This window comes from Scyliorhinus canicula, chromosome 15 (genome assembly GCF_902713615.1).
Source record: "Scyliorhinus canicula chromosome 15, sScyCan1.1, whole genome shotgun sequence".
Lineage (NCBI taxonomy): Eukaryota > Metazoa > Chordata > Chondrichthyes > Carcharhiniformes > Scyliorhinidae > Scyliorhinus > Scyliorhinus canicula.
The window spans coordinates 114,278,699-114,291,790 of NC_052160.1; the positions used below are offsets into that span (position 1 = coordinate 114,278,699).

The window sequence follows — 13,092 nt, forward strand, 5'->3', positions numbered from 1 at the left end:
ACAGAGGGTGGACCATGTGAATGGTCGTTCAAATAGGATGGAATGGAGGTTTTTGAAGGTAGTGGGGTTAGGAACTGACATGGAGAGACTGTGGGAGATCTTTTGAAGTTGTCCTTCAAAAGATTCCCACATCCAGACTATGGTGGGGATGCCTACCCCACAATGGAGCTGGTCAGTCAGAATGCAGGGTGTGGGTTCGCTGCCCAGCTTGGCAGGCCCACTACGGTGGGTGGTGGGGAAAGAAAGTACCCCTTCAGATTTTCATTTTGGGGGTGGGGGGGGGGGATGCAGAATGGTGTTCTACCCACCTCTTCTAGATGCAGATTGGAGACAACCCCAGGGGCTGCCGAATGCCCAGTCAGGGTATTTAAAAGGACCGTGAACAATGATGTCTTGAGAAGCAGAAGTTCTCTTGCACTAGTGAAAATTGGGGGTGCTGAGAATGGGGGAGGCAATCTGGAATCAGGTGCTGCCTGGCATTTTCAGAGGTCCACCAAGTCTCTATGACTCTGCAAAAAAAAGCCCTGCGTGTTTGTTAACTTCAATGTAGCACACATCATTATTTTTCCCCATTACACCGAGATAATTAAACTTGAGTAACTTTCTAATCAGTTATTATTGAAAATATAATCTCGATCTGTGTGTTGTCACAGTGTGCCTGCTCTAATCACTGAAGCACCACAACTATTATAGAGCAAAAAGACCAAATCCAGGTACCAGAAACAATGTGCACCATGTTTGTTGTTAGGCTAAAGGTTTATTCATCTGTAAACTTAAGTAAAATGCCTTCTGAGTCACGCCTACAGTGATTTTCACACATCTTTGCTATTTGGAAAATTGGTTTAGTGTATTTAGGGTTAAAATTATTGTAGTAAAGAGCTGGAAATCTACAAAGAAACGATACTTCACAAACCTGTTTATTTTCAATTGTAAGGAAAACAGATGATGTGACATCCTGAAATCTGTTGCCTATCAACAAAATGTATATATTATTATAGACATCAGGTTTTGACACCCTGTGATTAGTTGCCTTGTAAAATATTACAACCAGTTATTCAAACACAGCAAGAGATTCTTACTTTATTTTCATTTGTGAGTAGATATAACAAGAAAAAAGACAATTTTTGCCATAGTGTAAACCTGTTGTACACTGAGAATACGATGGCAACATTTGAAAGGATACCATTTTTGCAACGTCATTATTCCCGCCTAAATTAATGTGGTCTGTCTGAACTTTGTTCAGATGACAATGCACAATCCATTTCTCATTGGTCAACCAATCTCGGCAGTGTATACCTTTTTTTAAATTTAGAGTACCCAATCATTTTTTCCCAATCAAGGGGAAATTTAACATGACCAATCTACCTACCCTGCACATTTTTTGGGGTTGTGAGGGTGAGACCCACGCAGACACGGGGAGAATGTGCAAACTCCACACAGTGACTCAAACCCGAGTCCTGAGCGCAATGAGGCAGCAGTGCTAAACACTGCGCCATCGTGCCGTCCTATCGGCAGTGCATTTTAATGAATCGTCTAACATTTTGTGAATTAATTTGTAGGAGGAATGCACATTGGGACAAGGGTGACGTGACTGTTTATCTTACCCAGTGGTCTGAGTGGGAAGTCCATCAAATCTCAATCTCTCTGCATTGGTGAAATAGTTCCTGTATATTTTTGTTGTAGATGTGAATAAAACACCATACTTAGGTGATAGCTGACATGAACTCAGAGCTGCAGATCGATGTGATGAGATTTTTGAGAGGATTCATCACCGCAGTGGGAAATTGTTGAAGTGGGAGATTGTCAGCTATTATCAAATGACTTGGGACTTGAACTGTGGAAAAGAAATATCGGAGATACTGGAAAATTAGAGGTTAAAAAGTTAACAGCAGAGATAAAAGGGCCTTTGCATACCTGCTTTGTACGCAGTTGTCTCTTGTTTGTTTTTTTAAAGCTTGCAAATAGCAAAGTGCAAACACTTTTTGTATCTCACATTGTTACAGATCAGTCATGGGAATGAATATAGTCCACTAATAATAGTTATTTCAGGTACAAAATAAAATGTTGACAGTTAAATGAAAGGATGCAAATAAAAACTGTGCAAAATAAAAACAAGAGTCAGCAGGTGTCTTCCAAACATGGTCACAGCAGGTTTGCCAAATCTCGAGGGTTGTCTTGAAATCTCCAGGAATTAACGATTCATTTCCCGAACACTGAGGGGGAGGACAAAAAAAAAATAGGGGAAATTTATAAAATGTATCTTTTTCATTTTCTTTGAACGTCTTAATTTATTAGTAATAAAAATGTTGGAGAAGGGAAAACAACGCTGACTGGATAGGGTGGTTGGAAGCAGCTGGTCATGCGATTCAAGCACTAGAAATATGCCGAACCATAGTTGGTAATTCTAGAACACAGTTGAAAGAAGCTGTGATTTTAAGTTCAATTTTTAAAAAGCAATATGGACCACAATTAAAACAGGAACACCCAAAGTTAGAACCAGCTACTGTTGCCAGTCTACGGAGTCACGTTTAAACAGAAATGTAAGACCAGAATAAAGATCAATCTTCCCAAAACTCTACTATGAGTGATTAATTTAACAAAAGCTTATGGAGAGGGTAGTGGTCTCTGTTGAACAACTTTCTCATTCAAATGCATCTCTTTACATGAAACAACAGATTACACACATATCTGTGGTTGCAACAAAGCAAGATCAGTTCTTTGTTGAGACATGTAAGTGTCCTTCCTGTTGATTCCCTTATTGCCCCTTTATTTTTGCCATTATTATTTTTGAAGCATGGATGCTTAATGGACATGTATCTTTAAGTCAAGCAGCATCGAGAGTGAGGCATTCAAGAATTTGCAACATAGTATGTGGTGCTGCTAGTTTTGGACAGCAAGACCCAGATTTTGTGGCACCCAAGAGATGGGGTTAAACTCAGTTCAATTGATTGACTGGTGGCCAAGGAATTGGCCAAAAGGCTGTATTCTGCCCAGTAACAGGCAGTGATTGGAATCTGCTTTAGTGGGGTGATTTCCAGAGAGCTAGGAAAAGCAGCATTTGACTCCTGGAAGCACAAGGACTTGGACCTTCTCCTTTACTCTCTTTCTCACCAGAAATACTCTGCGTTGATGTACTTCTGAACCAACAGACAACCTGAATGAATGAATCCACAGTGGAACCATTACAGGCTGCAAACAGAGACCGGAATCTGAAAGCTTACTTTGAAGGAAGGTGTGCTTAACGTCAACCATCTGAAACAAAGGCTCTTTTTCCTTTTAGTTATGATTTTCGCCGTACTCCTCCCCTCTGTGTTTGTCTGTCTTACGTGTGTGTATGTGTATAGAGGTCAGGGACAAGTTAAAGTGGGAAATTAGGAATTAGATAATAGTCAATCACTTGTATTTGCTGCATATTCAATTATAGTTCTTGATATTAATAAAAAGTAATCATGTTTACATTTACAAACCTGGTGACTGTAATTATTGTGCAGCCAAGGGCCAAAAACTTTGGGTATTTTTCTAAGAATTATTTGTTAATTCAATTGTGTTGTGACTCCGGGTTAAGTGGGGCTGGAATTGACCGTGCCCGAGCCCAGGGTGGCATAACAGACACCATATTCACAATTCCCAGATGAGTGCTAAATACAAGGATTCATCTATAACCTTTGATCATTTATCTTGGCGCAGGCAACCGGAAGCTTCCTCAGGAGGAAGAGGAAGCAGGGAAGAGGTATTCGGGATCCCTTCACTCCAGATGCTCAGATACTGAGTCTCCACCCCATCATCACCAACTGTTCCATAGTCCCTCGCTCTTCAAGCCATCAGTAAAACATCATCGCAGAATCCACTTGACAAAACCTTGCAATAAAAGTCTCCGACAAAAAAATCGTTCCAGACTAACTTTATTCAAAGTATTCAGATCATAAATTAAACTGAACACTCTTGTACACATCCTCAGTGTTTATTTTCCTGGTGTCAATGTCCTTTGCCTGTCCTTGTGCTCCTAAGCACTGATACTTCAGTGGCTGTAGCATTGACTGGGTAATGGTTGCTGGCATTCACTGAAGGAGACTGCAGATTGACTTGCTTAATGCTTTCAAGCAGTTCTAAGCTGTGTGAGCTTGACTTCAAGGAATAGGTAAGCGCTGCAGAAGCCAACAACTGCAAAGTCACCTCATTTCATCTCCGGTGAGCTTCTGTCTCTGCTTGCAAGCTTGTTTCTGTTTTCATCAGACATTAAAACTATGTGTGGTGGGCAAAGGGGCATAAAGATAATTGTAGGAATGTAATTCTAATGAGGGATGTGACAGTGAAAGAAGTGGACATTTAGTTTGGTTGGCAGCTATGAAGACAAATGCAATTTTAGCTTTCATGTCGAGAGGGCTAGAATATAAGAGCAGGGAGGTACTGATGAGGCTCTATAAGGCGCTGGGCAGACCCCATTTGGAGTATTTTGAGCAGTTTTGGGCCCCATATCTAAGGAAGGATGTGCTGGCCTTGGAAAGGGTGCAGAGGAGGTTCACAAGAATGATCCCTGGAATGAAGAGCTTGTCATAGCAGGAGCGGTTGAGAATTCTGGATCTGTATCATTGGAGTTTAGAAAGATGAGGAGGGATCTTATTGAAACTTACAGGACACTGAGAGGCCTAGATAGAGTAGCCGTGGAGAGGATATTTCCACTAGTTGAAAAATAACAGAACCCAATGGCACAGTCTCAGACTGAAGGGATGAGCCTTTAAAACAGAGATGAGGAGGAATTTCTTCAGCCAGAGGGTGGTGGATCTGTGGAATTATTTCCCGCAGAAGACTGTGGAGGCCAAATCACTGAGTGTCGTTAAGACAGAGATAGGTAGGTTCTTGATTCTTAAGGGGATCAGGGGTTATGGGGAGAAGGCAGAAGTATGAGGATGAAAACATATCAGCCGTGATTGAATGGTGGAGCAGATTCAATGGACCGAATTGCCTAACTCTGCTCCTATGTCTTATGATCTTTATGGTCTTATAATCATCAATGTGAATCCCAAATGTGTGTTGCCTCTCAGGTGTCAGGGCCAAGAACACAAACAGACTGCGATCAAGGGAGATGGAAAAATTGAAGTTCTGGGATGAATAGAGTGCAGGTACTATGAAAAAATGACCAGGAGCTGAGTAATCGATACAGAAAAATTACCTTAGGATTAGTGATTTGAATATTACTATTAGTTTCACAGAATAGACAGTACTGGATCTGCCAAATTGGGGGCGGAGGGGGATGAAATAGATTTGTAAGCAATAAAGACCCAATTTTAACTTTGGGGGTAGGTTTTGAATGGATTAATATTGTGCCCCTTGGTGTAGAAGGGAAGGGTCTTTATTCCTCTGTCATTGAACCATTTCTGGAGCTGTAATCAAAATGGCGACTTATCCAGAATAGAGCTGAGGGAGGATAACTTCAGACGTGAGAAAGGTTTTAATGGCAGAGGGAGAAGAGCAGATTAAAAAGCTTTAAATTGCAAGGAATAAGGAGGTAATATGATAAAAGATGTGAGGAAGAATATGATAGGAAGAATTGAACAAGTTAGGATGAGGAAATACAGAAGAGGAAAAGAAAACTATAAAATAAAGGAATCCAAACTATAACTCATCTGCATTAATGCATAATAGCTAGAACCCGTCTATAAACTAAAACCTATCTGTATTAACGCACAAAATGTAAAAATAAAATGAACACTAATGATTAGAATGGAAAACCAAGCACAGGGGTAACTAAAATGTGGCTGCAACTGGATCAGGATTGGGAACATAAATTGGAAAGTATAACATTTATTTTCGGGATAAGGCAGATATAAACGTGTTGGAGTATGCTATTAGGTAAACACAATATCACAGTGCTAATTAAAGATTATTGCATGCTACTTTTAATAGAATCCCTCTGGACTGAGTTTAACTAAAGTAAAAAATCAGCCACATCGCTGGGAGAATATTATGGATGCAACACATGAAATTAAACTGAGATTAAATTTACAAACTAATTTGAGATAAATTTTTGTTATATATTTCCTTGTGGGATATGGACATTGCAGGTAAGGCCAGCATTTACTGTCCATCCCTAATCACCCTTGAGAAGATGCTGAAGAGTTGTCTTCTTGAACTGCTGCTGTCCCTACACTGCTGGGAAAGGAGTGCCAGGATTTTGACCCAGTGGTGATGAAGGAGCGCTGATGTATTTCCAAGTTAGGATGACACATGACTTGCACGGAAAATTACAGGTGATGGTGTTCTCATACACCTGCTGTTCTTGTCCTTCTTGGTGATGGAGGCTGCAGATTTGTCAGGTGCCGCTGAAGGAGCATTGCTGCAGCGCATCTTATAGAAGTGCCACCCATGGAAGGGCCTGTGCGTGACTGGGTGGGAAATCTGCTGCACAGTGGGCCCCACAGCATCTTGGCAGGGCACTGGCTGCTTTCAATGATAAGGCAAGCCTGCATAAATGAGGACTAGATCTGCTGCAACCTTTTGTTCGTCCTCACAGCCATCAGCCGATCGACCATTAAAGGATTTTGTTGTGATGGCATTTATTGAATGGTAACCCTCGTTCGCCATGTCACAAAGTGTTGTAAAGTAGATGTATGGGTTTTTTAAAATGATGTACAGACATTGCCGTCTACAACACCCACCCTAAACGCCCTGACGCTGCAGTCCTTATTCACCAGTAGAGATCCTGCTTATTTTGCAGCTGGCCGCGATGTCTGGTGGTTGTTCCAGCTCTCTGCTACTTACTAATGCAGTCTGGTAGCTCCAATTTGGTCTCTTGTAATAGATATATTAATAGTGGAGATGGAATTATTCAAAATAGTTTGGAATAGAGAAAATTCAGTTCAAAAAGTGAAATTTTCTTTATGTTGTTCTTTTTTTTAATCAGGAGACAAAAGGCATGAATGGTCAGTTTCTGTAATATTTTATGATCCTATTAATCATCACTTTGGTGGTCTCCTTGACTTACTGAGGCAGTGGCTGCATCTGCATCTCACTTCCTAACCTGGACTGTGGCCCACTATGATTGATGCTTTCTTGAATTAAGTAAATATTGCTTTACAACCACAATAGGTTAGATGTTCATTTGTGCCACCTGGCACAGTGCTGAGAGTAAAATCAGATGTGAAGAATTAGATGCCAGTAACTCAATCTGTCCAACTTTGATTCCTGTAATTGAACGGATTAGAAAATCAGGCACAATTCATTGTGGGCGTGTGGTCCTCTCTGTCTAATATTCCTCTAAACATTCTGTCCAGACATCACTTTACCTCCAGGCAGTACAGATGAAAATCAACCTTAACAAATTAACTCACTGGCAGACATCCCACTTTGTTTGGTGAATATGCACCAGTGATTCTGGTAGAAACATTCATTTTCCTACTACCTATTAATGGTTTGAGGTCAGAAAGTGAAAGAAGTTCTCAATTCAAAAATGAGCAAAGAGAAGGAGACAGCTTTACAAACTCTAATCCAATTATAGTACTTGGGATGCCCTGCAAGCTGTCGTCAATCAACCTTTATCAGGAATGTTCCTGCATAATGGCTTCTTCCCCTTCATCCTTGCTCCCAGCATTGGTTGTCATGGCGATGGGCGCAGGTGGGGCAGGTTCAGCCACCATGCCAAAAAAGATCTAATTTGTTTCTTAACTCATAACATCTTTGTTGGGGTATTATCCTCAACAATTTGTGTAATGTCTAATTTCCTGGTATTTCTTTATATGCAGTGGAAAATTCTCTGCCTCATACTTTTTGCCAGAAAAGTTATATGTTTCTTCTTTCCGATAGATCAATGAGACACTTCTCTTTTATTTTGAAGTGCTCTCGTTTTCGGCACTTCAATATTGGATGTTGTTCTTATCCCTTGTGAGGAATGGAAAAGGAGCACGAGTGAATGAAATCTTCTCCAGAAATTGGGTGTAATTTTCCCTTCCGGAGACTAAATGCAGGCGGGTTTCCTACTGGGCAGTGTGGTGAGAAATCATGTCCGATTTCACACTCAGAAGCTCATTACTTATGCATCAAGAGTACCTCTCTGAATCACATGGTTGGAGGGGGAAGTGATTCAACCACCCCACCATTACCTAATGGGGGTTGGAAGTCTAGGTGCCATATTTCCACACACATTGCTCTCAGCAGGCCAACTGTGTGCAGGAAACCTTTTGAAATGGTTCCACCAAAGAAAAATGCCTCTCCCAGGTTCAGCGATGACTTTTTCGAGGCCCTTTTCCATGGAGTCAGTCAGCATCTACCCAAAGGATGGCTCCAAGAGGCACAACAGTCTCACCTTTCTGGCCCGGGAGGCTGTTGCAAGGGAGGCTAGCTCCCTGGGCATCTGCCCGAGAAACACCATCCAGTGCAGGAAGAGGATGAATGATATCATCTGTTCTTCCAGGGTAAGTCAACCGTCAGCTCACTCCAATCTTACCCTCTCATAATGGCATCTTCTCACCCTCTCCTGCATCTCCTCATCATGTTCCATTCCATTTATCTGCATGCAGGCCAAACTCACCCACAACTGGAGGGTGACATCCAAGATGGGAAGAGTGACGGCAGACTTCCAGGAGCTGATCCACTTTGAAGAGGATGCTGCCAAGCTCCTGTGGGGAAGGGGAGACTAGACTCTTCAAGCAAGTAAGTATGGATGAACCATCCATGAGTTGATCACATCCTGACAACCATAATGAGTGATATGCAATGTTGTACAATGCCTGCATGTGAACTAGAGTTAACTTCACTCTCTTACAGGCACCAGCAAGCCCAGACAGACTAACAGAGCTAGCATAAGCCCAAGCCACCTCAGAGGATGCTGCTGACGGTGCAACAGAGGAAGAAGCATCCCTGTATTCACTTGCATTCTCCACCAGTGCAACGACACACACGCCGGTGAGTCATGCATCTAGTTGAGGCTTGGGGTCACATTGTGATGAACACTCCACTGATAAACCTCTGCTGTGGTTGGAGGCAGTGATTGCCCAGGTCTCTCACACTTGTGGGACTGTTGGAGAGCAGGCACATTCTGCGCCTGAGGGTGATCCCTTGGAGGCGGCCGTCTCACACATGCTGGAGGTGCACCGGCAGGCAGCATAAAAAGTTGCGAGAGGCAGTCAGAGCGATGGATGGAGGGTTCTGTTTGCATTCAGTCTGATGTTGTGGCTCTGACATGTGAGCGCCTTGACGTCTCCATGGGAAAGGTGGCGTCTGCATTTGAGACATTGTCTACCAGATCCTCCCAGCTTTGTGTTCAGACCTGCACTCAATCACTATATGTATTGGTGATGAGGTGAATTGGGGGCAGGGCACCTTTACCTCCCTTCAGGTGCCCCTTTATGTGAGAGAGTCAGGGCCCTCAGGCACTCATAGGGAGGAGGATCAGCAGTTGGAAACCAGGAAACTCAGAGATTCCAACTGATCCCAATCCCTCCTGCCTGTAATCCAGTCACCTCTAGCTCCACAGGCTGAGGCGGGTGTACCTGCATCACAGCAGGGCACCCAAAGCAGGCCGAGGCCCTCCAGGTCTTGGCCCTCTAGGGGACATCCGCTAAAGTCATCAAAGGCAATAGGGCAGAGCAGTCAGCAGGCTGCCTCCACCTCTGCTGCATGGGTGGCACAGTGGTTAGCACTGCTGCCTCACAGCTCCAGGGACCCAGGCTTTGATTCTGACCTCGATGACTATGTGCTGTTTACACGTTCTCCCCATGTCTGCGTGGGTTTCCTCCAATGCTCCGGTCTCTTCCCACAGTCAAGGATGTGCAGGTTAGGTGGATTGGCCATGCTAAATTGCCCTCAGTGTCTAGCCATGTGTAGGTTATGGGGTTACGGGGATCGGGCAGGGGATTGGGCTTCAGTAGAGTGCTCTTTTGGAGGTCCGGTGCAGACTTGATGGGCTGAACGGCCTCTTTCTGCGCTGTTGGGATTCTATGGAGATGTTGGGGCTGTAGTAAGACGTAACGGTAGGGTTGGAAAAAGTAACACATTTTGACATCAGTTCTGGGACATGGGTGTTCAAATCACTATTAATATAATGCACTTTTATAAATATATTTTATATTCACAAGAATGGTCTCATCATTTGAAAGCATTGTAGATATGCATCTATGTTCCCTCTTATTGCAAGGGTGAGGCAAGCTCCCACACAGTGATCACCTCCCTTTGTGAGCCTCACATTCATGTGATGTGTAGCTGAGACATGATAGTTACTCGACTCGTTCCATGTCAGGCAGATGTGTCAAACTCTCTCCCAGAAGTGTTTGAAAAGTCCAGAACCAGGGGTAACAGTATAACAATTGGGGTAAATCTTTTAGGACTGAGACGAGGAAAAATTTCTTCACCTAGAGAGTGGTGAATCTATGGAATTTGCTACCGCAGGAAGCAGTTGAGGCCAAAACATGCATTTTTTTCAAGAAGAATTTAGATATAGTTCTTGGGGCTAAAGGAATCAAAGGGTATGGGGGGGGGGGGGGGGGACAGGTTACTGAGTTGTATAATCAGCAGTGATCATAATGAATGGTGGAGCAGACTTGAAGGGCTCAATGGCTGACTTCGCTCCTGTTTCTGTTTCTTGATAACTCATGATGTGCAGGTAGGCCTCCCTCTGATTACGGACCAACCAGCCCAAGAAGCCCTGGGTCCCATTGTAATTGTGGTGGATTTTCCAGCCCTCCCCACTGAATCCATCACTGTTGATGTCCCCATGCTCCATGTGGACCTCACCCCTCCTCTCCTCAAGGCTGTCTGCACGGGCACATACAGAGGAGAACCTCCCTACAGAAGAGCTTCAAATCCAACCTCCCCCCTTTATGAAATTTTTCCCCTTTATAGACTGCAGATGCCTCCCTCAACAATGATCATCCTATCTGCAGCCCAGCACTAATCAGACAATCCCATCGTCACCATCTGTAAGACAATGAACGTGCCCTGCATACCAATCTATGTCTTATCCTAATTGAGTGCACAGGCATTGCTGTTATCTTGATTGAGATGACAATATGCATGTCATGCATAGTCCTGTACCATGGCTCGCAATGCCGCAGGACAACATGTCATCTCCCTTGACTGTCAGGTTCACAAAGCCCCAGCACTGCTTTTAATCTCAGACGAATCTGGTCCCAGACCAGGGACTATGACTGTCTTCCAATGAATGAGCTCTACTCTGACTGACCACAAATTGAATGCCTACCCCCTGCCCACACCTCCGTGAGTCTCTGAGCAGCCCGTCCCTTATGTGCAAGCCTTACCACCCCTCCCCCCGCTGCCTCCATGAGTCCCTCTGCAATTCTTCCCTCTTACCCCACACAAACACAACTCTATATCCAAGTACAGCCCTGCCAGAGACCCGCAGCACACGCTGAGCTCTGTCCTCCCAGAACACCCACTGTGAAGAGAACAACCCGATACCCCACCAATGTGACATCCCATTGCCATTGCTGAGAAACTGGAGCAGCGCTGTTGCAAGTAGGCTTTGAACGTTGCACTAAACTTTTTTTTAAATTTCCAATTAAGGGGCAATTTAGCCAATCCACCTACCCTTCACATCCTTGGGTTGTGGGGGTGAGACCCACGCAGACATGGGGAGAATGTGCAAACTCCATACGGACAGTGACCCGGGGCCAGAATCGAATGTGGGGCCTCGTGCAATGAGGCAGCAGTACTAACCACTGCTCCACCATGCTTCCCTTGTTGCGCTAATCTTGAAGTCACGAGTGACTTCGGACAGCTGCATGCCCCTTATATCTGAGTGTGACTTCAAGCAATCTAATTTCCATAGAGTTCCTACAGTGCAGAAGGAGGCCATTCGGCCTATTGAACTGCTGACCCTCTGAAAGAGCGTCCTAATCCCCCACCACATCCCTGTAACCCCATCGAACCTTTGGACACTAAAGGGCAATTTTAGCATGACCAATCCACCTGAATATCTTTGGAATGCGGAAGGAAACCAGAAACCCACGCAAATACGGCGAGGATGTGCAAACACCAGACAGACAGTCACCGAAGGTCGGAATCAAACCCAGGACTCTGGCACTGTGAGGCAGCAGTGCTAACCACTGCTACCATGCCGTACTTAATTGTGAAAAAAGTGGACAGTTAAAATGTGATACAAGGAACAATCTAAGCTTTTCCACAGAGTTATAGCTCATTAGAAAGTTGTTCTAGCTGTTACCTCTTACTCAGCAGGCTTTCTCTGGTAAGTTTATGGAGCAATCACCTAGTCCAATCTCGGTGCTGTGAATGTGAAGGAGTGATAAACAATTGCAAAGTTGCAAAAGCTGATTTTCTGCACCAGGTACAATAAAAAAAAAGCAGGCGTGAAGTGTGTACCTGTTAAAATGAAGGATGTCAATGCTGTGGAATCAACCATATAAGATATAACACACCCAGGTGCAAAGTAAATCTCCCCCTATGCTGTCTTCTTGCACATTAGAGGAGCCCAAACCCCTTAAGTCAGACAAGTATCTGAGTAATGTGAGTGTGCAACTCAATTTACAATCCACTGCCCCAAAGGGTTTCTCTAATATTGATATTGAATGGATCAGGTTGGCTGCCTGTTTTTCACCCTGGATGATTCTGTTCTCCACGGAAGGCAACAGACATGATCCTGTTCGCCACAGTATGGATCAGGCTAAAATTACCTTCACAATTTAAAATATTGGTCACAGGCGCAAACTCCAAGCACTGTAGAAATGCAATGATACCAGTAACAGTCAAATCATAATTTACCTACATGTTCTTTGTACAAATGTAATCAATGAAAGAAATCCCCGTTCGACATTACAAATGAAATATGCATTACTTGCACCAGGTACAATTTAAAAAAAGCAGGCGTGAAGTTTGTACCTGTTAAAATGAAGGATGTCAATGCTGTGGAATCAGCCAAATAAGATACAACACACCCAGATGTAAAATAAATCTCCCCCTATTTTGTTTTGGAAAAAAACAGCTTTTTTTCCACTTCACTCAATTGTTCAGACAAGCCTCGTCTGCTATGATTGGGCAGCACAGTAGCATAGTGGTCAGTACAGTTGCTTCACAGCTCCAGGGTCCCAGGTTCGATTCCCGGCTGGGTCACAGTCAGTGTGGAGT

At 43.7% G+C, this 13,092-nt stretch overlaps 1 protein-coding gene across 2 annotated transcripts in view; it reads right to left on the minus strand.

Moving 5' to 3' along the window:
• Nucleotides 1-1,405: 1,405 nt before the first annotated feature.
• The window catches only part of LOC119978592 (chemokine-like protein TAFA-5), a 616,915-nt gene continuing 605,228 nt past the window's right edge, over nt 1,406-13,092 (minus strand). The window contains exon 5 of one of the 2 annotated variants that reach the window (XM_038820358.1): nt 1,406-2,213. The gene's annotated coding sequence lies outside the window, so the exon portion shown is untranslated. The remainder of the gene's footprint in view (nt 2,214-13,092) is intronic. The other variant, XM_038820359.1, reaches the window with a different exon arrangement.